At 44.6% G+C, this 24765-nt stretch overlaps 1 long non-coding RNA gene across 1 annotated transcript in view; it reads right to left on the bottom strand.

The window, feature by feature from the left end:
* Nucleotides 1–21595, bottom strand: part of LOC142818785 (uncharacterized) — a 398291-nt gene extending 376696 nt beyond the window's left edge. Inside the window, exon 1 of the long non-coding RNA XR_016347004.1 lies at nucleotides 21016–21595. This is a non-coding gene — a long non-coding RNA (uncharacterized LOC142818785). The remainder of the gene's footprint in view (nucleotides 1–21015) is intronic.
* Between the last annotated feature and the right edge of the window lie 3170 nt (nucleotides 21596–24765).

Here is a 24765-nt window from a genome sequence, read left to right as displayed (position 1 = left end):
GATTCTGAATACCAGAGAAGTGGCTGTGATGTGCAGAGGAAAATAAACAAACAAACTCCGTTTCATTCAACACCATGGACAGCGAACCTTTAGCCCCAAAGCAGCCACAGGATTACACATCACCTTTCTTTTCAGCACCTTTCCCATGCAGAACATGCTATGGACCTCCTTTAGGTACTCTGGTTCCTTATTAAAACGCAAGACAGGGAAGGGGAGAGAAAAGGAATCAATGTGGACCCCAAACCCATCATGCACAACAAAGGAGAATTGAGAAGGAGAATGCACAACAAAAATGGAAGACCGAGAATTTTATAATAGGATCATCACTGTTTTCCAGACTCATATAATACTAACTCTTTACCATTAGCTGCTCTGTACTAAGAACATGGGAAGGTGTAAGCATCTGAGACAGGTTTTCCTGGAATACCAGCTGGGAACTAAAGGGGCAGTTCCAGCTAAATAGAAATGTCATTTTTGTCTGTTAGTTGAAACCCAATACATAATGAAGATTGAGATCTTTAATATAGTCCAATAAAAACAAGCCTTGATCAGATGAAATAAATAAATAATAATAATAATAATAATAATAATAATAATAATAATACTCCCCTCTTAGAAATGTAAATCCTGAATTTGGTTTTGAAACGAAAATGAATTCTGAATTTTGCTGAAATGGACATTGTATCGATGTCAAATACTGGAGAAAAGAGCTCCCTTTGTCACGTTAGTGTGTTTTTTAACTTAAATCCACCGGGTATGATTCGTGTTGATGTAGCTTTTCATGAACATAAATAAGTCGATAAATAATAAACTAAAATTAATCATGTGGAAAAGGTAGCTTCAGAAAAAGGGAAACGATGCTTAAATAGCAAAATTCCTCTGTCAGCGTAGCAACAAACAATGCATTTTCACCTAATATACATGCTATGCATTGTAGCATTATATAATAGAAAGGAAGTCACACACAGACACACACACAATATTAAGGTGTTCGAGTGTTTGTATTATGGACCTTGAAGGCGATATTTCACATAGCTACGCCTTTGATGGCAACTTGCTTATATACCTCTAGTAGATATTCTATTTTGTGAGATACTATTTTAAACTTCCTTGGGCCGATTTTTTTCAGCTGTGTCTCTGGTATGCTTTTCAGAGACCCCCTGTTTAATATATACAAACTATCAAAAATAACAACCCCCCAAACAATTGGTTTGATATAGCAAGCACAAAATGTATATATATGGACTGAATATCTAATAACACACCCATCATGTAATTGCTCTCCCAGAAATGGAAAGTGAATACTTTCAAGACTGGAATAGGATTGATTTCCATGATAATCAGAGTCCAACTCCCACATAAGCATGTAAAATAACTGTGCACATAGAAATACTACTACAATTAAATCAAATGACATCCTAGTCTTAAATCATTCTAGTAATAGAATGCAACGTTTTGCTTCTTACAAAAAGTTACAATAGCGGAAGATAACTCCCAAATCTGCACTTTCCACCTAAAAATCTTTACATGGGGGATGTAGAAGTTGTTTTCCATATTTTGTAAGCATCAGGTTAAAGTACAATAAGACGAATTAGAACAATTCTAAAATAGACTGTGTCTGATGTGTATGTAGAATTATTTAATAATAAGAACAATCTCCCCTGAGCTAAAGGACACTATGATTCTTAAAACAAATAACATGGCACTGGGAGTAAGCAAGTACAGCCTGAGGAAAGAGGTCTCTAGATATAATGCATTCATTCAAGACTTTAAAAAATAACAAAATAAACCTGTTAAAACCATGTAATGCAAATGTAGCATTGCAACACTATTTGCTGGGGATGGGTTGAAGAAGAGCCAGTGTATTCGGTGTAATAAATCAAGGCTATTTGGTGGCAGCAGGCATTCTATATGCATTGCTACATTGCCCCTCCTGATGGGCTTTTAAACACAATAATACTCTTTCGGGTTATTATTTAGAAATGATCTATAAGGAACCCTTTCCCTCCAAACTAAGTAATTCTTAACGCTTGTGACTTCCTGATTGTGTAAAAAAAAGCTTTATCTCAAGAAACAACTTTCACCTCCCATGTCAAATGGGAACCTTTTTATTTTAAAAGTGTGACTTTAAACATGTTTTTTTTCTTCCCTGAAGGGGGAAGAGAACAATTCCTTTACAATTTTCTCAAATCTGTTTTTTAAAAATTACATCCATGTTCCGCTTTAAGGAAAATTACTGCTGATGTCTTTTGAGGTAGGAAATATAACTGTGGAATATACAGTCCTCCTTCACCCCCTCCAGCCTCCGTTAAAAAAAACCGTAGCAGAAAATATAAAGCTTCTCTGATTAACAGTTTAGGTGCAGAACGTATGTACACTCCTAAAATGATTAGCTTCTCTAGCTCTGTAGGGCGGCCATACATTGCAGCTGCAAGTGCTCAAAGCTGAAACCATATTTTCCGAAAGTCCTCGCACCCAGCCTCAGCCTGAAAGGAAGGTGGGGGTGGGCGGGCAATAGAGTCTCTAGAATGTTACTCCTGTAGTTTCAAGGACATCTTGCTGATGAGGATTTGGTTAATGGAGGAGAACTTATGTCCTAGCGGTGACGTCATTGGGTCCCAATGTAATCCTCTTGTGCTGAACCCAATCAGCAGATGTGCTGAGAGCCTGGCCGGAGCGAAGAAGCGCTAATCCTTTAGACTGGATGAGATCAGCTGAAACAGCCAGGACTAGACCCAAAAACCCCTCTGCTAGGAAGATCAAGAGGAAAAGGGATAAATTGAGAGAGAGACGCCTCATAACCCCCTGGAAAGAGCTGGGGAGAAGAGCAGAGCAGGAGAATGGAGAGATGGGTGGTGCACCAATACAAGTTCATCTGGCTTTGTCGAGCCGCGCGGGAGCCTGGTTTTCACTCTGATGAGCTCTTTCTTCATTGTTCCAGGGGGAGGAAAAAAAGGTCTAAAATTCAAAAGATAATGAGAGACTGGGCGCCTTTCTTATTCATCTCTAGCCCGCATACACAAAACAAGCATGCTGAGCCGCGGGAGGGCGTCCGCACTGGATCTGAGAAAGGAAGCAGAGTTTATGCCGCCCAGCCACCGAAGGCTGCTTCTATTGGAATGGGTAAATCTGCTAAGAGCTAGTATTGCCGGGCTGTAATTATGGGGTTTAGGCGACAATGGTGAGATAACATCCCAGCTCGATTGCTAACTTGGAAGAGCGTCAAGATTTTTTCCTTCCTCTTTTGCAGCCCTTAATGGGTTATTATTATTATTATACGGCAAGGAAGGGAATAGGGAGGCATTCAGCTGCAAGATGTATAGAAAGTACTCGTCCTAAATTAATAAAGTGCCTTTAACTCCGATGGCCAGCAATGAAATCGCTTTAATCATTGTCAGTCTCTTTCGATCCTTATTTCAGGGGGGAAAAAGAAAGAAAAGCCAACCCCTCCCTTCATCCACCCCCTCCCTCCCCGCCACAAAAAAAGCCCCAAACGGTGGAGCTATTATTGTGCCTAATTGCTGCGGAGCTAGGAGATTGCCAATCTGTTTCGGTTTCCCTTCTAAAGAAGAGAAATCAGTTCATTCGCATTTTGAGCAGCTTAAAAGAAACACGAGGATTTTATTTTTTTAAATCTGAAGTATAAGAGAAAGGGAGAAAGACGCCCAACATTTTAACTAGACCTGTAACTCCAGAGAAATAGATATTTCCCTGGACATGGATCTGTTAGGCTTAATTCAAGTCTATCTCACTAGTAGAAGATGGCTAATACTTTATGGCGTGATTGTTATGTGTTAAGAATCTATCCTTTAAAACACCGTATAGGAGGTTATCTGAATTATGCTGTTCACTGGGTTTGTATTACGTAAGTGGTTTATGGGTATTTATCGTACATGGGCTTATATTATAGAGGGTTTTACTATAAAGGTTTTTAATTGTGTAGACGGTTTATATTAGAGGCGTTTGTTGTATAGGTGTGTAGATGAGTTCACTGTATGCCTGTGCGGGTTTTGTAATTGTGCGGAGGTTTATTGTATCGGGTAGAATGCAAAGACATAACGCTGGACGCGGGGGTTGATTACATGGGGGTTCTTGCCTGGGGTTTTTGTTTTTGTACAAGGACTTTATACCGTATTTGGGAGGGTGGTGGAGGGGTCTTCGTGAGGGTGTCAGAACCCTTCTGTCCGGAGAGGAGCCGAGCCCTGGGCTCGCTCGGGCTAAGCCGTGTTTGTATGTTGTAGAGAGAGGGGGAGAGCACCGCTCCGCGGAGAACTGCGCTGATGCCTTGTTCTCTCTCTGCCCTGCTGCAGCCGAGCCCCTCTCTGCGTGTTCACAGCGGACCTTGATTTAATGTCCATACAATTAAGGCACGCGGTGAATGCCAAGAGAGGAGCCTCACAGCTTCATTTTAATGGAAATTGGGGACATAAACCCTCTAATTACACTTAACAGCAGCCACGGAGCGATCTATGGAGCATCCTCGGCCTTTTGACAAATAGGAGCAACAATGGCTCCAACGTCTTGCAGGGCAGCTGTCTCTTTACATTCAAAGGGGCAGGGGGGAGAAGCAGGCCCCTTCTGAATATGCAGAGGTTTAGGGGCTCCCGGCTCACAAAGGGAAAGGTCAGAATGAGAGGCAGGACAATGCAGGGAGAGTTAAGGAGGGGAGAACCGGGAAGACAATGCAGTAGGGTTGCTAATATTGGGGGGGGGGAGTAAATATCTTTGCAACCCCCACCATGGTAACTTTGCTTCCCTCTAGATGTTTGCGATGAATGGTGATATCCGAGAGGGAACAGAAAGGGAACTGTAAGAAAGAACCCCGCAAAGGTTCAGGGAAGCTGTTCTGTCACTTCAAACAAGGACTGATCTTAATAGGAGGAGAAAGATTTAGCTCTGTCTTAGGGCAAAGCCCTCAGCTTGGACTTAATGTCAGAAAAACGTGCCCCGTGTTCTCTACATGTAACACCCCCGCTCCACTTCGAGAAGGGGAAGGGAGGGAAATACGTATGTCCAAATCACTTTAATTCCATTTTCTTTGGTTAATTCAACCTCGTTCCAAATCTAAAACCAATGGCAAAATGTGTTGGAATAAAGAGTTCTGCTTCTGTCATGATTCCTGGATTAACCGTTGCAATTACCCTAATAAACTCCTTTTTTCAGATGTGAGACCAAGAATTTTGTTCTTTTGTTGTTGTTGTCGATTCTTTTTGTTGTTGTTGTCAATTCTTTATCATTACGCAGCAGGTTCAAAGGACTAGTGCTGCGAATTAAAGATGCGACAGCGTTTATTTAAATATTTTGAAACAACCACCACTATTTTAGCTGCTTCGTTAATAGCTAATTCACAGCAGTACTGAAATACACAATGCTTACTTTTTAAAATAAAATCCGTGTTTCTGTGTATTTTTTTTCAAGTTATAAAATACTACGCAATAGCTGTAAGAGAATTATGGGTTCTATTTTAAGGAGTTTAGATTTTTAGAACCAAGAATTATTGTTACGAATGCAGTTTAGTTACACAGAAAGTTTATAGGTATTTATGTATCTGTACCATGGTCATTCTATATTAGGGTAGATAGATAACATTCTCTAATATAGAATGGCCATGGTACTACATAATGTAGCATGGCTCTCTCTCTCTATATATATACACCATATCTAGTTCATGCACATATATAAAATTCTGTATTTATAGCTAAGTGTATGCAAGTTATACTACCGTTTGTACATAGTATGCATGTATCATAATACATACAAAGGTGTTGGAATATATGCAATGTATATGACTGTGAGAATGTAAAAAAGCTGAAGTTTTCAGTTTCTCATTTATCTATTTTTCACCATATCTGTAATGAAATTTGCAAAGATTCTTCTAATACCCCCTTACTTTTTAAAATGAATTAAATTGCTGATCTAAAATCCCAGCAGAAAATTGCTTCTCCAGCGTTTACAGCAAAAGAGCCTTCGCATAGCGCCATCTGTCGCTCCTTCGGCTGTAGGGCAACTCATATCCGCGATCCAACCAGCTGCAGGTAGAAGGCGACAGACATAATTCGCAGTGCTTCCCGTCTGGACGCAGCAACCTCAGGGGTTGGTTGTTTCGGTGTTAAAAATATTAATCTTCTGCTGCAGGGTCTCAGCTCATCAAGATACATCGGGCCGAACCCTGACTGGCTAAGGCAAACTCCCCACCTTTGGGAGTTTGCTCAAACAGCTAGCCCCCAGACATATGCATGGAGCCCGAGACACATACATGAAGACACGAGGGACAGAGGTGTCACTTGGGACCCAGTGCACGAAGGGTCGGGTCTGGGCCCTCTGTGATGAAACACAGGAAAGGAGTGGCAGGAGGCTGCTTGACTGGGTTAGAGGTCCCACCCCCCTTCCTGCCCAAGTCCCATTGGATTGTAATTCCGTGTTCCCTCCAGCAGAGCCAGTGTGTCCTGGCCGCACAGGGGGAGCAGGGCAGGGAGAGCAGAAGCAGGAGTCTCCTTGCACCATGGGCATTTGGAAGGTCGGTGGTCCCCCTGGTGGTTTGCACTGTTTCACCACCAGGAGGGCTGGGCAGCAAAGGCACCAAGATGCTCTGATGCTGGGGAAAGATGGAAGCAGAGGTGCCTGTAGGACCCACCTTTCTACACTCAACAGCACCAAGACCAACCTGGCCTCAAACCGTCCTACCTCCATCCCAAGGATTCCCACCCCATCTTTTCCTTCCCAATGGATCTTTAATCCTGCCCACCCCCTCCATCCCAATGGATTCCTAATCCACCTCCAATGGGTCCCTGACCCACTCCAATGGATCCCTAATCTAACCCCACCCACTCTTTCCCCTGGGATTCTGAGCTTGGTGGATCCCTGCAGACTCTGTTAATTACCACACATATCCCTGCGCTCGCACAGTCAGTGTGCAAGGAGGGGCACCAGGCTACAGGGGTCTGGGGAAAAGGACAGAGATCATCTCTATAAACCAAGCCCTGTGGATTATTTCCCCACCCCCAGCAGATCTAGTACAGATGGCATGGAAAGAGGTGCTGATCCCTTTCACACACTGAAAAACGGGGTGGGGGCAGGGGATTTTTCTCTCTCTCTGTTGTGGCATTGAGCAGCTCCTTCCTCCCCACGTCTATGGAGTTACCCCAGGACAAGGCCCATGTGTGCCAGCTTAGAACAGGCCTGCCAGGGAAGGTGGGTTTGCCAATCTATAGACAAGCTTGGACAGCCAGCACTCTAGTCTGGCCAGACTCACAGGGCTGCCCCAGCTGCAGGTTCATACACAGGGCAGTTTTTGCTGGGGTTTGAGGGCAAAGCGTGATCATAGGAGGACCAGATCTCAGTCCACCCTGCTTCCCTGGGCAGCTGGATGGAAGGTCAGAGTGATGGGGTGTGATGAGTGAGTTACTTGTCTTGGCCTGATCTGAAGAGCACAGGGGGCGCTCAGTGTAGATGCTACACCAGCGTGCTCTCATTCCTCCACCCACCGAGCTGAGTAAAGAGGGTGCAGAGATGCCCTCTGTGTTCAGAGGTTAAGGGAGGGTGGAATTCCCAAGTGCTGTCCCTTCCTAATTCCTCTAGCTGCCCAGAAATGCAAGGCATCACCACCACCTCCAGAGGCAGGTCAGGTCTGAAACAACCACCAACACAGCTCTAACATCTTTATTGCAGCTAAGCAAAGGCCAGGTGTGTTGTATACACACATACACAGTCTCAGGGTAACACATTCATATCATAGCTATAGCACCCCCAAGCACTCCAAGGGCCCTGAGCATGTCATCTAGTGTGATACCACAGGCTCTGGGCCGTATGTTCGAAAGTTTCCCAGGGCTTCTCCATTAGCCGGTGACCACAATTCAAAACCAGATGGGAAGACATTTCAGCGGACAGTGGAGAATCAGAACATCCCATTCTTTCCTGGCCTGCAACACTTGCTGAAAAGGACTGTGGAGGATCTAGGTGTCAGAGTGCCTGTTGCACTGAACAGGGGCATGGAAAATCAGGCAGTCCCTAGAGATCCAGCAAACAGAAACTATGTTCAGACCTGCACCACACACTCTTCCATTCCTCCTGCTCACAAAACACCTAATCCACAGCCACCCAAATAGAAAAGGATCCAAATCAGCTGGACCTCCCCATTCCAGCACAGAACCTCTCTGATGCCTGGACCAACTCCCCAATAGGTCCTGCTGGGGTGCTCCATTTGTTCCCCTGACAGGGACATTGTCCCACACCCTGGAAGAGTGATTATGTCAGATAGGGGCCACCAGATAAGGGAGGAGAAGATGCATCTTTCCCATACTCAGATACCATACAAGGGCCCCTACTTGGTTCAGAGATGTGCCACTCGTCTATGCCAGGTGCGTTCCCTTGATGTGCCCCTACCACATGGTGAGGAAAATTGGACTTCAGAACTCCCCAATGCCTGTGGGCCTCTGACATGGGTTCCCTTTACCCCCAGTGTCACTGCTGCAGACTGCAGAGGTCATATTTTGTCTTGGGAGTAGAGCCCTGCAAATCCACAGATATGTTTTATATCTGCTTTATATCCGCAGGTATTCACATCTGTGGCTGTGGATGTGGCTATCCACAGTTCATTTCTGTGAATACAGATGCAGATATACATTTTGTATCTAGAGCCCTGAAAATCTGAGGATATCCACTTTATATCCTCTGCTGGTGTGAATGTGGATATCTGTGGCTCATTTTCACGGATACTGATGTCGATGTGAACACAAATTTTCCCCAGTGCTCTAGCTGCTGCTGCCCAGCCTTAATGCTACTGCTCCTAAGCTGGGTCCTTGCTTGTCAGGTCCCAAGGGCTAGGAGTCAGTTGCCCCATCTGGGTAGATGCTGCAGGGCTATTAAAACAGTCCTCCAAGCAGATATTATTCATGAAGAGTTAGCTTAGGGACCCTGATTTATTCCTAGCCCAGGAGCCTTAGTTCCATTTTACAGAGGGGTACATACAGAAGGAGAAAAAGGCCCTTCTCTGCACATGTATTTAGGTGCCTGGACACTTTTGAGGATTTTGGTCAAAGGATTCACCGAAGATCACTAGGCAAGTCAGTGCCAGAAAAGAGAGAAGTTCTAGAGTTCTAGCCCCTAGCTAAACACACAGCTCCCTGCTGCTTGGACTTGATTGGATTGAATCTAGTGGCAAACCTGGTACTTCATTCAATAGCAGGGGATTGGATTCTGCATGTTGTAATCTCCACATAAAATACCTTTTGGTTTTCCCCTCCCAAAGTTTGTCCCAGTCATGCACAGCCAGAGGCGCATTTCCATTGGGCACCACAGCAAGTTCTTTATGCCCAGGGACCCAGAACTACTACAAAAAGAATTCACCCTCTCTGGTGTACCTCTTCACTCCAAACAATCATTAGCCTCTTTGCAAATCCTTGGGATTGACAAAAAGAGGTTAAAAATCTTTACAGTAAAATGCTCAGAGGAAAGTGGACACAGGAAGCCATACAATTCCTTCTCCCCTGTGTGGCTCTGCTTTACCCAAAGCCCTTCTGTAAATAGAAAGGAGACGCATTGGTTCAGTGTTTTGTACCTGATTGTTCCCACCACAGCTTCCCACTGTCTTTTCCCCTCCTTTTGCCGCAGCTAAAGAACTTTGTCTCAGCTGCCCTTTCTTTTCCATATGCTGCCCTGCTCCTGCACTAGCTCTATATATCCCTCTTGTGTCCAACTCGGAACAGAGACTGTGGCCCTGGGTTAAAAACTACAGCAGCGGACCAAAAAAATGGCTATGCTGATAAAAGCAGAAGCCATAGCTTCAAGGGTTCTGATTCATACTGATGGGAAATGGAAAAGAGGCTTGGAAGCTTCTAATGCATCTCCGATGGTGATGTAAATGAAAATGAGAAGGGCACTAAAGCAAGCTTAAGGAATTCCCTTTTGCAACGGGTGTATATTCAGGTCACATGGAAGTTGTTAGAGTGCTAACATTTTACTATTGCACTTCTAGATTTATAGCTATACACTCACAATTGATGCTTCCAATGAGAACCTTGCAAATTAGGGGAACCTTAATGAGAATGAGAACCTTGCAAATTACATTTACTTTTAGCTGGTCTCATGCTACATACAGAATATACACACCTCAGCACTGCCTGAATATGCTGGTGATAATGCAGATGACATGTAAAAAGACGGGAATTTATGACAGAGAATCCTTTCCCCCAACATTTCCAACCTTGCTTTATTTCTCCAGGAAGTCATATTTTGAGAGAAGGAGTCCCAATCAACTGCTACTGTATTATTTATTAGTAGTATTATTCATTATTGTTATTATTGTTGTAGTTGTTAATGTGTTGTCCAACTAGTACCTAGAGATGCCAACTGAAATCAGGACCTTGCCGCACATATGCATATTAAGAAAGAGTATGTCTACACAGCAAAGTTATTTTGAAATAACAGCCATTATTTCGAAATAACTTTCCTAGCATCTACACAGCCAAACTGCTATTTTGAAATAAATTCGAAATAGCGGAGCACTTATTTCAAATTGGGTAAACCTCATTCCATGAGGAATAACGCCAAATTCGAAATAGCTATTTCAAAATAAGTGCTGTGTAGACTCTTATTTTGAAATAGGGGGCCTCCAGCCTTCCCAGGGTGCCCTGGTGGCCACTCCAGCCTCAACCAAGAACACTCCACTCCCTCCCCCCCTCCCCAGAGCCTTAAAAGGGTAGACTCTGGCCACAGTTCCTGTGCCAGCTCCAAGCCTGCCAGCCCAGAGCCAGCAGTCACTGCCCCTGACCCAGTGGACCCAAAACATGAGCCAGCAAGTCACTGGCAGCTAGCCCTCCACTGCTCCCCAGGAGCAGTCTGCCAGCTCCCAGGAGCCTGCCAGGGCCTGGTGAAGGTGGGCACCTTCCTGATCCAGGATGGAGATCATGGACCTTATTCAGGTTTGGGGGGAATGCCCCCAACATCCATGATCTCCACACTAGACAGAGGAACGCAGCTGTCTATGGCAGGATAGCTGTCAGCCTGGCCACCAAAGGCCACATGCGAACCCAGGAGTAAGTTCGCATAAAAATTAAGCTGGTCCGGCGAGACCCCCAACCCTGAGCCCTGAGCTTCCCCTCCTCCTTCTTCCCCCTGTTTCCCCCTTCCAGCTCCCCTCTCCCACCTCCTTTTCTCAGTCTCACCAGTTTCATTCTCTCCCCCCCACCCCAGTTTTGTTAAATAAAGAGAGTTTTTTGTTCACGAAAATATGTGTATTTTATTTGACATCAGGAATGGGGGTTAGGGAGGTGTAAGTGGAAGGATGTGAGGGAGGAATGAGGCGCAAGCCCCCAGTGGGGCATACCAGGGAGGCTCTTAGTGCTCTTCAGGGTGGAAGCTGTCCCTCAGGGCCTCCTGGATACTGACAGCCCCCCGATGCACCACCCAGATGGCAGCCTGCAGAAAGTGCAGCCAGGTTCGCAGCAACACATCCAAGAGAAGCACCAGAGTGCCCAGGGGCAGCTCTAGCTCCATGATGCAGAGTGCTGTCTTGTCCCGAGTGAGGGCAACCAGAACATGCAGAGACAAAATGCTTTGCTATCCCTCATTGAGGTAGACAAGCAAGCAGGGAAACCTGAGAACTGGCTGTCCAGGGGGGTCCCTTTAATCACAGACCTCAGATAGCCTCAGGCAGCAGCAACACAGTAAGTCCTGACCCGTTTACTGGTTACGCAGTTACCAGTTACGCAGCCTTAAATGCGATTCAGAGTCCACTCAGTGTGGATGCGCCATTTCGAAATAACAAAATGTGATTTCAAAATGCATTTTGTGTGTAGACACATTATTTCAAAATAAGCTATTTCAAAATAAGGTATTTTGAAATAACACTGTAGTGTAAACATATCCAAACAAAGCACTTCACACTCTGCAAAGACAAAGGAAGTACCATTTTTAAAGATGGGAAAAGTTAAGGCTGTTTAGCAAACTGGGGAATTGAACCCATATCTGATTCCACTGCCTAAATCTAGGGGTGGGGAACATTTTTTGGGTAGGGAGCTGTTGACCCCCAGAAAAACCAGTTGGGGGCTGTACAAAAGTAAGAAGCAAAAAACTGCTCCCAAAACAAAAACACCTCACTGACATGGCCCCCAAATAAGAAGCAGAAAAAGACTTCCCATATTCTGTGGGGCGTGGTCTACTAGATTTTTTGCCCCCCCCAAGCTCTGGGGTGGGGCAAAAAGGGGTTCAGTGTGTAGGTGGGGGCTGTCAGGAAGTGGATTTGGAGTGTGGGAGGTTGGTGGATCTTGGAGGTTGGTAGGGTGCAGGAGTGGGCTGGAGGTGGGAGTGGGGGAGGTTTCAGGAGCAGAGTGGGGGTGCATCAATGGGCTGTGGCTAGGGGTGTGCTGGCTCCCCGATACTGGGAGGGAAGCCCTGAGTCATGGGGGCCAGATCCAGGCAAGCCGGGTGCCAGATCCAGCTCCCAGGCTGTAGGTTTTCCACCCCTAGTATGTGTCAAGCCTTTTCACCAGTGGGAATAATTCCTTGAATCAGATTGTAATGAGGGAAGGAAAAGACCTCCCTGACTAACCCAACTGAGGAGAGAAGTGTCAAAGCAATATTCATGGAGATGTCCTCTTCACAAACTACTGCATTGTGTTGTGGTTGAATGCCCGGGATGGCCCTCTCCGGAGAAGCAGGTAACTCCTCAGGGGGCCAGGGAAATTTCAGGTAGGATAACAACAGAGGACAGTGGGGGGCTGGGCAGGGGGCAGAAATAAACACAGACATTACCCTAGCTCCGTGGTCACCAACCAGTAGATCGCAATCTACCGGTAGATCTAAGGGGCTCTAAGAGTAGCTCTTGAGCCCTCTCTGAACTGCGCACCTGCGCAGTACATTTACATTAGATTTCCTCATGTAATGTAGGCGGGGCTTCAAGGAAGGGGCAGGGCAGTAGATCTTTGCCTGTTCTGAGACTTAAAAAGTGATCTTGGGTGTAAAAAGGTTGGAGACCACTGCCCTAGCTGGAACATGAGCTGACTTTGCAGTTCATTTATCAATTGTTCCCCATATGGCCCATGAGTCCTGCTTTCTGATTGGTAGATAAAGAGATATCCTAATGTGTTTGCAATAAATAAACCACATCTGAGCCTTGCAGAGACCAAGCAAACTATTGGACTTAGTGCCTAGAAGATAGTAAGATCCTTAGTTATCCAAGGTACATATTTGGCCCCCATTACCACAGGATCTGAGCACTGCTTAATCTTCAATATATTTACACACCGTATCCCTTGTGAAATAGCAAAGTGCTGCTACTCCTGGTGATCAGATGGGGAACTGGAGAATGGTGAGGCTAAGGCCTCACTTAAAATCTCACAGGAAATTGAGCAGGACAAATTCTTAAAGTGTTTATACGCAAATGCTAGAAATCTAAATAGTAAAATGGATGAACTGGAGTGCCTAATTTTAAAGGAGGATATTGATACAATAGACATCATGGAAACTTGGTGGAATGAGGATAATCAATGGGATGCAGTTATACCTGGGTACAAAATATATCGGAAGGACAGAGCAGGTCATTCTGGTGGGGGAATGGCACTATACATGAAAGAAAATGTAGAATCAAATGAAGTAAAAATCTTAAATGAGCCAAAATGTTCCATAGAATCTCTATGGATAGTAATTGCGTACTCCAATAATAAGAATATAGCTGTAGGGATATATTATCGACCACCTGATCAGGACAGTGATAGTGACTATGAAATGCTAAGGGAGATTAGAGAGACTATCAAATTAAAAAACTCAATAATAGTGGGGGATTTCAACTATCTCCATATTGACTGGGTACACATCACCTCAGGACAGGATGCAGAGATAAAATTTCTTAATACGTTAAATGACTGCTTCCTGGAGCAGCTGGTTCAGGTACACAAGGGCAGAGGCTATTCTTGATTTAGTCCCAAGTGGAGCATAGGACATATAGTTCAAGAGGTAAATATAACTGGAACATTTGAAATAGTGACCATAATGTAATAAAATGTAACATCTCTGTGGTGGGAAAAATACCTCAACAGCCCAACACTGTGGTATTTAATTTCAGAAAGGGGAACTACACAAAAATGAGGAAGTTATTTAAACAGAAATTAAACGGTACAGTGACAAAAGTAAAATCTCAGCAAGATGCATGGAAACTTTTGAAAGATACCATAATAAAGGCCTAACTGTATACCCCAAATTAAAAAACAAAATAAGAGAACCAAAAAAGTGCCGCTGTGGCTTAACAACCAGGTAAAAGAAGCAGTGACAGATAAAAAGATAGTAATAGAGATGTAGCCATGTTAGTCTGGTCTTGCTGAAATAAAAGACAAGACTATGCAGCACTTTAAAGACTAACAATATGGTTTATTAGGTGATGAGCTTTCATGGGCCAGACCCACTTTCTCAGATCAAATTGTGGAAGAAAATAAAAAGATATCTTTTTAAAAGTGGAAGTCAAATCCTACTGAGGAAAATAGAAAGGACCATAAACTTTGTCAAATTAAATGTAAAAATATAAGAAACGCCTAAAAGGAGTTTGAAGAACAGCTAGCCAAAAACTCAAAAAGTAATAGTAAAATGTTTTTAAAGAACATCAAAAGCAAGAACCTGGCTAAACAACCAGTGGGGCCCTTGGACAATTGAGATGATAAAGGAACACGCAAAGATGATAAAGTCATAGCGAAGAAGCTAAATGAATTCTTTGCTTCAGTCTTCAGGGCTGATGATATTGGGGAGATTCCCAAACCTGAGCCATTCTTTTTAGGTGACAAATCTGAGGAATTGTCCCAGATTGAGGTATCATTAGAAGAGGTTTTGGAACACATTGATAAATTTAACAGTAACAAGTCACCGGGATCAGATGGCATTCACCAAAGAGTTCTGAAAGAACTCAAATGGGAAATTGCAGAACAATTAACTGTGGTTTGTAACCTATCCTTTAAATCAGCTTCTGTTCCTAATTACTGGAAGATAGCTAACATGACACCAATATTTAAAAAGAGGTGATCCTGGCAATTACAGACCGGTAAGTCTAACGTCAGTACCGGGCAAATTAGTTGAAACTACAGTAAAGAATAAAGTTATCAGATACATGGATGAATATAATTTGTTGGAGGAAGGTCAACATGGTTTCTGTAAAGGGAAATCATGCCTTTCTAATCTGCTAGAGTTCTTTGAGAGGGTCAACAAATATGTGGACAAGGGGGATGCATTGGATGTAGTATACTTAGATTTCCAGAAAGCCTTTGTCAAGGTTCCTCATGAAAGGCTCTTAAGTAAAGTAAGTCATCATGGGATAAGAGGGAAGGTCCTTTCGTGCACTGATAATTGGTTAAAAGACAGAAAACAAAGGGTAGGAATAAATGCGAAGTTTTCAGAGTGGAGAGGGGTAACTAGTGTGGTCCCCTAAAGGTCTCTCCTAGGGTATGGGACCCAGCAGCGGCTGAATCAATACCTGGGGCAGAGCAGCTGGGGTGCTGCCGGGTTGGTCCAATAGTGCCCAGAGCGGCGCTGCAGGACCAATCGGCAGCACCCCAGCTGCTCTGCCCCAGAGTCCAAAACAAAAGCCTGGTCTGCTGGGGGAGGGGGAGCACACTAGCTGCGCCCCCCCCCCAGCAGACCAGGGACACGGGGAGCAGAGCCGCAGCGGGGTGCCGCGCCTCTGAGGCTTTGCTCTGGCAAAGCCTCAGAGGCGCGGGACCCCCCCGCGGCTGCGGCTTCAGTCCGGGTGCCTGTGGTCTGCTGGGGACCGTCCCCAGCAGACCACAGGCACCCAGACTGAAGCGGCAGCAGCGGCGGTTCCCCGCGCTTCTGAGGCTTTGCTCTGGCAAAGCTTCAGAAGCGCGGGAACCCGCCCGGTGCCCCTGGTCTGCTGGAGACGGTCTCCAGCAGACCAGGGGCACCGGAGCAGCTTACGAACGGGGCTTTCTCACCCCGACCTCCGGGGTGAGAAAGCCCCGTTCATAAATGCGGATCCGACATAAGTCGGATCCGCGTAAGTCGGGGACTGCCTGTATTCGCACTGTATTCGCCAGAGCAAAGCCTCAGAGGCGCGGGGAACCGCCACTGCTGCCGCTTCAGTCTGGGTGCCTGTGGTCTGCTGGGGACGGTCCCCAGCAGACCACAGGCACCCAGACTGAAGCGGCAGCAGCGGTGGTTCCCCGTGCTTCTGAGGCTTTGCTCTGGCAAAGCCTCAGAAGCGCGGGAACCCGCCCGGTGCCCCTGGTCTGCTGGAGACGGTCTCCAGCAGACCAGGGGCACCGGAGCAGCTTACGAATGGGGCTTTCTCGCCCCGACCTCCGGGGCGAGAAAGCCCCGTTCGTAAGTGCGGATCCAACGTAAGTCGGATCCGCGTAAGTCGGGGACTGCCTGTATTCGCACTGGAAAAGGTTCAGAAAAGGGCAACAAAAATTATTAGGGGTTTGAAACAGGTCCCATATGAAGAGAGATTAAAAAGACTTGGACTTTTCAGCTTAGAAAAGAGGAGACTAAGGGGGGATATGATAGAGTTCTATACAATCATGACTGGTGTGGAAAAAGTGAATAAGGAAAAGTTATTTACTTATTCTCACAATATAAGAACTAGGGGTCACCAAATGAAATTAATAGACAGGTTTAAAACAAACAAAAGGAAGTTTTTTTTCACTCAGTGCACAGTGAACCTGTAGAACTCCTTGTCAGAGGATGCGGTGAAGGCTAGAACTTTAATGGGGTTCAAAAAAGAGCTAGATAGATTCATGGAGGTCAGATGCCCAGGGAGGCATAAGGATCTTGTGCAAAACAGGGGTTTTGCACCAAAAAACCCATCCACACTGTTTCTTTTTGTGCAAAAAAACCTCTTGCGCAAAAAGAAATGGCAGAAAATATGCTAATGATGTTGTGATTTATGCTAATGAGTCTCTCATTAGCATATTTTCTGCCACAAAAACATGTAGTATAGATATAGTCTTTATGGATATGTCTACACTACCCCGCTAGTTCGAACTAGCGGGGTAATGTAGGCATACCGCACTTGCAAATGAAGCCCGGGATTTGAATTTCCGGGCTTCATTTGCATAAGCGGGGAGCCGACATTTTTAAAACCCCGCTGGTTCGAACCCCGTGCAGCGCGGCTACACGGGGCTCGAACTAGGTAGTTCGGACTAGGATTCCTATTCCGAACTACCGGTACACCTAGTGGAATAGTCCTAGTCCGAACTACCTAGTCCGAACTACCTAGTTCGTGCCCCGTGTAGCCGTGCTGCACGGGGTTCGAACCAGCGGGGTTTTAAAAATGGCGGCTCCCCGCTTATGCAAATGAAGCCCGGGAAATTCAAATACTCTTCACCACCAGAAGTAAATGGTTCATGCCCATGTATTAGTCCAAAACAGTAGCAGAGCAGAGGTCTTATACAAAGGACTTGATTGTCTTCTCAGCTATACTGATGTAAATCAAAAGTTGCGTCCCTAATACCAATGAATTTACATCCCTGTGAACCTGGTGCAAGTGAGAGGCCCACAGAGAGAACAGGACAAGGGGTGTTTAGGACAATTAAGCATGAAGTCATCATCAGCAATCTTTGTCCCCAAGACCTTCCCCAGCCATTTTCAGAAGTAGGAGAGGATGGGACATTAATCCATTTTAATAACTTCTTACCTCTCTTAGGAAATGGTCCCTCTGTCCAGAGACAGAAGCTTATATATGCACACATACATTTCTAACTAATGAGCTGATTAATAAACTTCTCCTATTGGACAATTATTACTTTATTGTCCAATGTAAATAGGAGGAGGCAGCTTGTTGGGGAAAAGGGTGGGGGCAAAGAGGTCCACAAGATCATCTCTTAATAGAGGTGCAGGCAACATATTTTGCAGAGATGTCCTTGGGATTTATGCGGCTGTACACAATGCTATTAAACTGGTGCCCTGATAGCATCCGAGGGAGGGCAATTTTTTAAAGATGTGATTTTATAATCTTCACCAATACAGTAATGAAATATTTTTCCACTCTAATGTAATGATGAAGTAGATTTACCCACAAAAGCTTATGTCCTAATAAATCTGTTAGTCTCTAAGGCTGTGTCTAGACTACATGGCTCCATCGACGGAGCCATGTAGATTAGGGTTGTAGGCAAAGGGAAATGAAGCGGCGATTTAAATAATCGCCGCTTCATTTAAATTTACATGGCTGCCACGCTGTGCCGACAAACAGCTCATCAGCTGTTTGTCGGCTCAGCACGCTAGTCTGGACGCTCCCCTGCCAACATCAAAGCCCTTTGTCGGCAGCCCCGGTAAATCTCATCCCACGAGGAATAACGGGGCTGCCGACAAAGGGCTTTGATGTCGGCAGGGGAGCGTCCAGACTAGCATGCTGAGCCGACAAACAGCTGATCATCTGTTTGTCGGCTCAGCACGGCAGCCATGTAAATTTAAATGAAGCGGCGATTATTTAAATCGCCGCTTCATTTCCCTTTGCCTACAACCCTAACCTACATTGCTCCGTCGATGGAGCCATGTAGTCTAGACACAGCCTTAGAGACTAACAGATTTATTAGGACATAAGCTTTTGTGGGTAAATCTACTTCATCATTACATTAGAGTGGAAATTACGGAGGCAAGGGTATATATATATATGTGAAAGTTGTTTTTGTAGATACAGACTAACATGGCTACACCTCTGAGACAGTAAGTTCAGAAACTGACAGTATATACCTGAGGTTGACAAATGCCTATTCAATGGCTTCATTACCATTTGAATGGCTCTTTCACAGGTTCAGCATTCTGCTAATAGGTCTAGCAGGTGTTTTTACTTTTAAGTTCACTATATCCTCTTGGAGGAAAAAGAGCCACAGAACAAGGATAGTAAGAGGTAAGTATGTGGACACTAAGACCCAGCGGTGCTCCAAATTTTCAAATGCCCTATGCAACTGTGTCTTCTGCATATGGATAACAATAGCTCTGATATTTTGAAAAGCCTGAGAACCCTGGCATTAGTACAAACTGAAGACCAAACTCTGCTTGCTTTACTCATCGTCCCTTTGAACTTCTCAGTATATTCAGTCATATAATAGGACCAAACCAAGAAAGAGAAGAGAAAGAGAACACCTTTCTTTTAAAAGAAGACTCCAGTGCATTACAAGAACATCAAGTCCTGTGCTCTACCTCAGCAGTGGCCCTTTGGACTGCCATTTGTCTTGACCTACCTGTAGATTATGGCCAGTTCTGTACCTGTTTGGCCTGTATTCTTTAAGAACACAAGATATGAAGGAGAGCTCGTTGACTTAGTCATCCCATTGTGCACACGGTCAAAAGCATATAGAGAAGGAAGGTGTAAACTGTCCCCTCTTCTCCTGCCTCTTCACCCAAGGAGCTAAAGTGGTCTGGGAAAAGCCAGCAATGGATGAAAGGTAGCTCTGTTCCAGGCAGAGGGCCTGAACATTAGCATTCCACCTGCCCTACGGAGTGGGAAAAAGGCTTTTACAGGAAATCACTGTCCTTCAAGGGAATTCATCCTGTAGAGTGAATTGTTTAAACTGGACTGGCAGGGTTTTTACAGTGGTATGGGAGTAGATTTTTATGACATCGTGTAACTTTTTGGTATATATCATCAGTAACTAAATAACTGCTCTGTATTTGAAAGTAGATCTTCTGTTGGTTTTGATAGCAATTTTGTGAGTACTAGGATGGTATGTTTAATGCAAGAATAATTTTCACAGGACCTTTCAGAAACCTGTGTAGTTAGTCCCTATAATTCCAATTGCTTGGCTGGAGCATGCAGTGCAAAGAGAGTCAATAGAGTTTTAAAATAAAACAGAAAGAAGGGACCATTCTAAAACTGACTCACACATGGAGGAGACTCAACTACCAAATCACTAACAAGGAAAACTGTAGATCAGCCCCTGGAAGGAGCCACAGATGACCACATGAGGGCACTATTCCACATCTGTTCAGTCTCCTGCAGTTTTATTTTATAGCCTATGCCAGAAACTGGAAACAGACATCAAGAGGGCTCTGCTGCAGACAGCGTTGATAAATTATTGCTGGGGTTTGAAAGAAAATGCAGAGGAAACACTGTTTAAAGCACCCAGAGGGTGTCTGTTACTTAGCTGCCAGGGAATGATTCAAAATGCAGGACAATGTAGCACTTTAAAGACTAACAAGATGGTTTATTAGATGATGAGCTTTCATGGGCCAGACCCACTTCCTCAGATCAAATAGTATGGGAATGATAATAGGGAATGATTCAGTACCTGTGATCTATTCAGATGCTGAGCCATGGATTTGACTTTCAGTAGCAGGCTTGCACTGGCTTTCACTCTGAGCTGGGGATGCCGTCAGAAGTGACCTAATGAAGCCACCTTTCCCTAGTCCAGTTTCACTCTTTCTGTGGAGTAAATCTCCTCTCTTGACATTTACCTGCAGTATTCACTGAATGAAGTACGTGGGAATGGCACATAATGCAGGGTACTTTCCTTTTCTGCACTTGTTTCCCTGATTTTCCTGTCTCCAGTTCCAGTCTAACTACTTTTGAAACCCTTTGGAGTTTGGCAGGACAAGTAGCCACTGCATCCCTGTGATCCACTAACAAGGCATTTATTGATCCAGCAAGAAAGCTAGAGATTTCATTTGACCCCATTTTTCCTTCATCACAGAACAAACACCTTCTCAGCCTGATCCTCCATTGCCCCGCAATGCTTTACACAGTTGTAAATGACTTCCCAAGCAGCAAGGGAGTGGAGAATCAGGGCCCAGGAAGGAACCAGCACAAATCTCTAACTGGAGAGAAACTCCTTGTGCTTTCCACAAGATGGCGCTCATTCTCCATTTGACTGGGGAGCAGCCTGCGTCTTCAGCAGCAAAAGAAGCTACTTGAACAAGAGGCAAAGCAAGACCTGGGTTACTTTGCTTGAGCCTGGTGAAGTCAGATAAACACAAACACTATCGCGAACAGTGATTGCTGCCCCAAAGCATGAAGCTTATAAAACCTTCCCATGGCTCCATAAAATAACCAATACTCCAAAACAGAAATGTAGTCCCTACCTAAAATGCAGGTGCTGATGAGAATGCAGCAACAAGGGCCAGGACCTGTAACTCTCTGGCTAATTTGAAGCCTTTGAGGAGGAAACTCTGGGGAGTCCAGCAAATGGTGGTCATCTTCGCCAGCGGAGAAGCCATCGAGGAAGATGGTCGCTCGGCTACAGGATTCTCTACAGGTAGGTTGTATTCTCTGTAGGAAGTTTTTATAGGTGTTCTATGCTGGCTTCTCCCTTCCTCAGCCTTGTCTCAGGAATGCTGGTATCCTTCACCGTCTGTCAGATGGACAGCAGCACGCAGGCGCTCAGCTGCCTTCTATAATGGCTTTGGCGGGAAACATTCTGAGGTGATGGAATGTTGGGTGCTAGCTTTGGCGGGAAAAACCAGTTCCAGCCAGCTGGACCTAGTGCAGACCCAGGGCCCTGGTTGTTTACAGGCAAGATGACAAAATGGAGCCCAGGGGTCAGAGTTCACAGACTCCACATTAGCTCCACAAAAAACAGTGGTTTACTATAGAACTATTTACATGTGATTAACACATAACACAACACTAAACAAGTATTGAACTTTTACACCTACCTTGGACATGCAAAAATATTATACACACACACACATCCCCAGAGAGCAGTTCAGGACAAAACACCACTGCTCAGATCCTCAGAGAGATACCGTGCTTAACTTTCATTGAAATGGATAGGAGTTAAGCATCTAAATAGCTCTGAGGAGCTGAGCCTTCTGTAGGTTGCCATGCCCATGCGGCATGTCTTACAGATGGTAAAGCTAGGTGCCAAGCTCCATGGAGCCACTCAATAACAGTCCAGAAAACATGTCTTGAAATCACAGTAGCACAGTGGGAATTTTAACCCAAGTCACATGCCCTTCCCATCTGCTTGCAGACTGGTATAATGGAAAAACAGACACAGGCACTTTTACACCTCGGTGCCTAAAATTAGACACCTGAATCCATATTTCAGCCCCGACACATGCTGCTTGATTTTCACATGCCCTAAGCTCCTATGTCTCCTACTGACAGGTGCTCAGCAGCTCTGCAAACCATTTATTTAGGGGCCTAAACATGGGTCTAATTCAGTGGGTTTAGTTCAACTTTCAAGCACCCGGAGTGGGGGGGACACATCTTTGGTCAGAAGTTTAACTGTGTAGCAGAAGGAATCAAATCAGTGTCTGAGCCACTTGGAGACAAGAAGCTCTTTGCAGAGAGGAAACAAGCTCCCTCTTTGCAGCTGCAAATTGACTTTCCTTTGGGCACCCTGCCTGATGCTCATGTCCATTATAATCTCCCTTTTTAATGCCCACTTGCCTAGAACAAGCGTGGCTCTCAAATACCTAGTGAAAAAGGGGAAAGGACATGATGCAAATCTGCTCACGCTGTAAAAGCAAAAGCTTTGCAATGATACTTGGGTTGCCAATTTCTAATTTACTGAAATATTCTCAGCAATAAGGTCTGACAGTTACTTAAAGAACAGTCCCCTTCATTAGGATCTACCACTGGATAATTGATAGTAAAAACATAATGGATGTCAAGGGAAAGCACCAACCAATAATGAACTTTTTTTTTAAATGCACCAATATTTTTTTTAATTATTCTAATACACAAAGAGCAGAATGACATTTTATCTCCTAATTTGAATTGCACAGAATAGGCTGTTGCCACAGGTCCCCTGCAGAGACAAAAACACACACATTGATCCAGCGATAATGTTCCCTCACAATGATTTAATTTTTATTACGCCAGATGACTGATGCGGATGTAATCATTTGATCTGATTCATGCGACTGCAGCTACAATGTACGGTGGCTCATTGTAACATTATCCTTTGGCAGTAGAGAACAAAATCCAGATCTTTAGTGGGTGTACATCAGAGGAGTTCCATCCATTTCAAAGGCACTACCTTGATTTGCATGAGTTGATTTCAGCGGAGCCACGTTGACTTACATGTACTGCAGGTCTGGCCTTGAATGATTTTAGTAAACAACCCCAGCTGTAGCCAGTTGAAAGAATGGTGGTGCAACTATTCAAACACAATTTTTGGAAAGAAGTTTTTATGAATAAAATCCTATATATGGTTCTTCGATGACCCTTACTACCAGAGGAGCTCTCCACCCACTTTAATGTGTTTATCCTCACAATTCCCCTGTGAGACAGGGAAGTAGTGCTAGACCCATTGTACAAAAAGGGAGATGAAATATGGTAAGATTCAAGCTCAAATATTTCAAGGTTTTCAGGCACTGTGGCCACATCTTCACTAAATGGAAAATTGATGCTGCTACAATCATTCTTCTGGACTTTGACTTAGCGAGTCTAGTTGAGATGCATTAAATCAAACTCAGAGGACACCCCCACCAGCGGCCAGTACTCCTGATTCTGCAAGGAGTAAGAGAAGCTGATGGGATCATTTGCTCCCATAAGCCTTCCACTGTGGTGACGTCAAGGAAACTGGAAACAAGGTATGTTGACTCCAGATACATAATGAATGTAGCTGGAGTTACATATATTAATTCAACGCTCTCTTTAAGTGTAGACCTGGCCCTAATGAATACCCATTGATTTCTCACTAGCTACTCAGAGTTCGGGTAGTCATACGCCTGCAGACAGGTCCCCCGCCTCCAGAAAAGTCTTTTTTTCAAGGACTTTAGAAGAGAGTGTTGGGTAGAACAACCTATCCCCTTATTCTGTCCATCAACTAGGCCTAACCACACTTTCTGCTAATCGGAAGGTTGATGTTTCACATTTTAGCAGGTTTCTACTTAGAAACCTGATGGACTGGTATTGATTTCATTATGATACTATTTAGTGCTCATGGAGAACTTTTCATGCTCAAAGTTGTGTACAAACGTTAACTGAACTTCACAACAGCCCTGTGAGCTAAGTATATTGTGTGATCATTCAGTGACAAATGGCAACAGAGGCAGCAGATAAATTCCTGAATAGCTCCCAAAAGGGTCCATTCCTAATGGCTTCTAGTAAGACACTTCCATTAGAAATTGCTTATCTAGAGGTGGATTTTGAAAAGATCTTGGCACATAAAAGTTCCTATTATTTTCTATAGGGGGAATATCAATTTTTCTTAATGGGGACTACTGGGTTCTCAGCAATTCTGAAAAAAAAACCTTTGATCTCTAATATTTAAAGACTATTAGCTTCAGCTGATTAATGGGGGGTGAAGAAGAGAGACAGGGTTCATAAATTATTCAGATTCCAGATGGTGGTTTGGTGCATTATTCACTACGTCGTTTTTGTTACTTTATATCCAGAGGTTTAAAAAATTTAGTCCCTCTCATCAGGGAGAAAATCCAATATCTTGGGAATTAGAGTGCCAACACCCATTGGCCACGAACAGCTCCAAGTGAAAGATGAATAGATCTTGAACACCACTCAGAATGCAACAAGCACCTTGGCACCTTAGAAACTAACAAATATATTGCTACAATTGACAGATACAGGTTGGATCTCTATGGTCTGGCCCCTTCAGCACCTGACTGGTCCTGAACAAGGGGATTTGCCGGACCAGGGGAGTTACTTCCCTGCCTGGTCCATCCTAAACTGGTGCCACCCAGCTAGGGCTTCTGCCAGCCCCACAGCTGGGGCCGGAGCTTCTTGGCTGCTGCCGGGCTGGGGCAGAGCTGCATGGCTGCTGCCACCCCACTGCTACTGCCCAGAGGTTGAGGCCAGATCTCCCCCCTGTGCTGCTTGTTCTCCTGCCCCCCATCCAGATACAGGGCTCCCGACTCACTCAT

The sequence above is a fragment of the Pelodiscus sinensis genome, chromosome 17 (assembly GCF_052426305.1).
Source record: "Pelodiscus sinensis isolate ZL-2025 chromosome 17, ASM5242630v1, whole genome shotgun sequence".
In the NCBI taxonomy this organism is placed as follows: domain Eukaryota; kingdom Metazoa; phylum Chordata; order Testudines; family Trionychidae; genus Pelodiscus; species Pelodiscus sinensis.
Note: the sequence above shows the minus strand (reverse complement) of the source record. Positions and strands in the feature narration are given on the sequence as shown.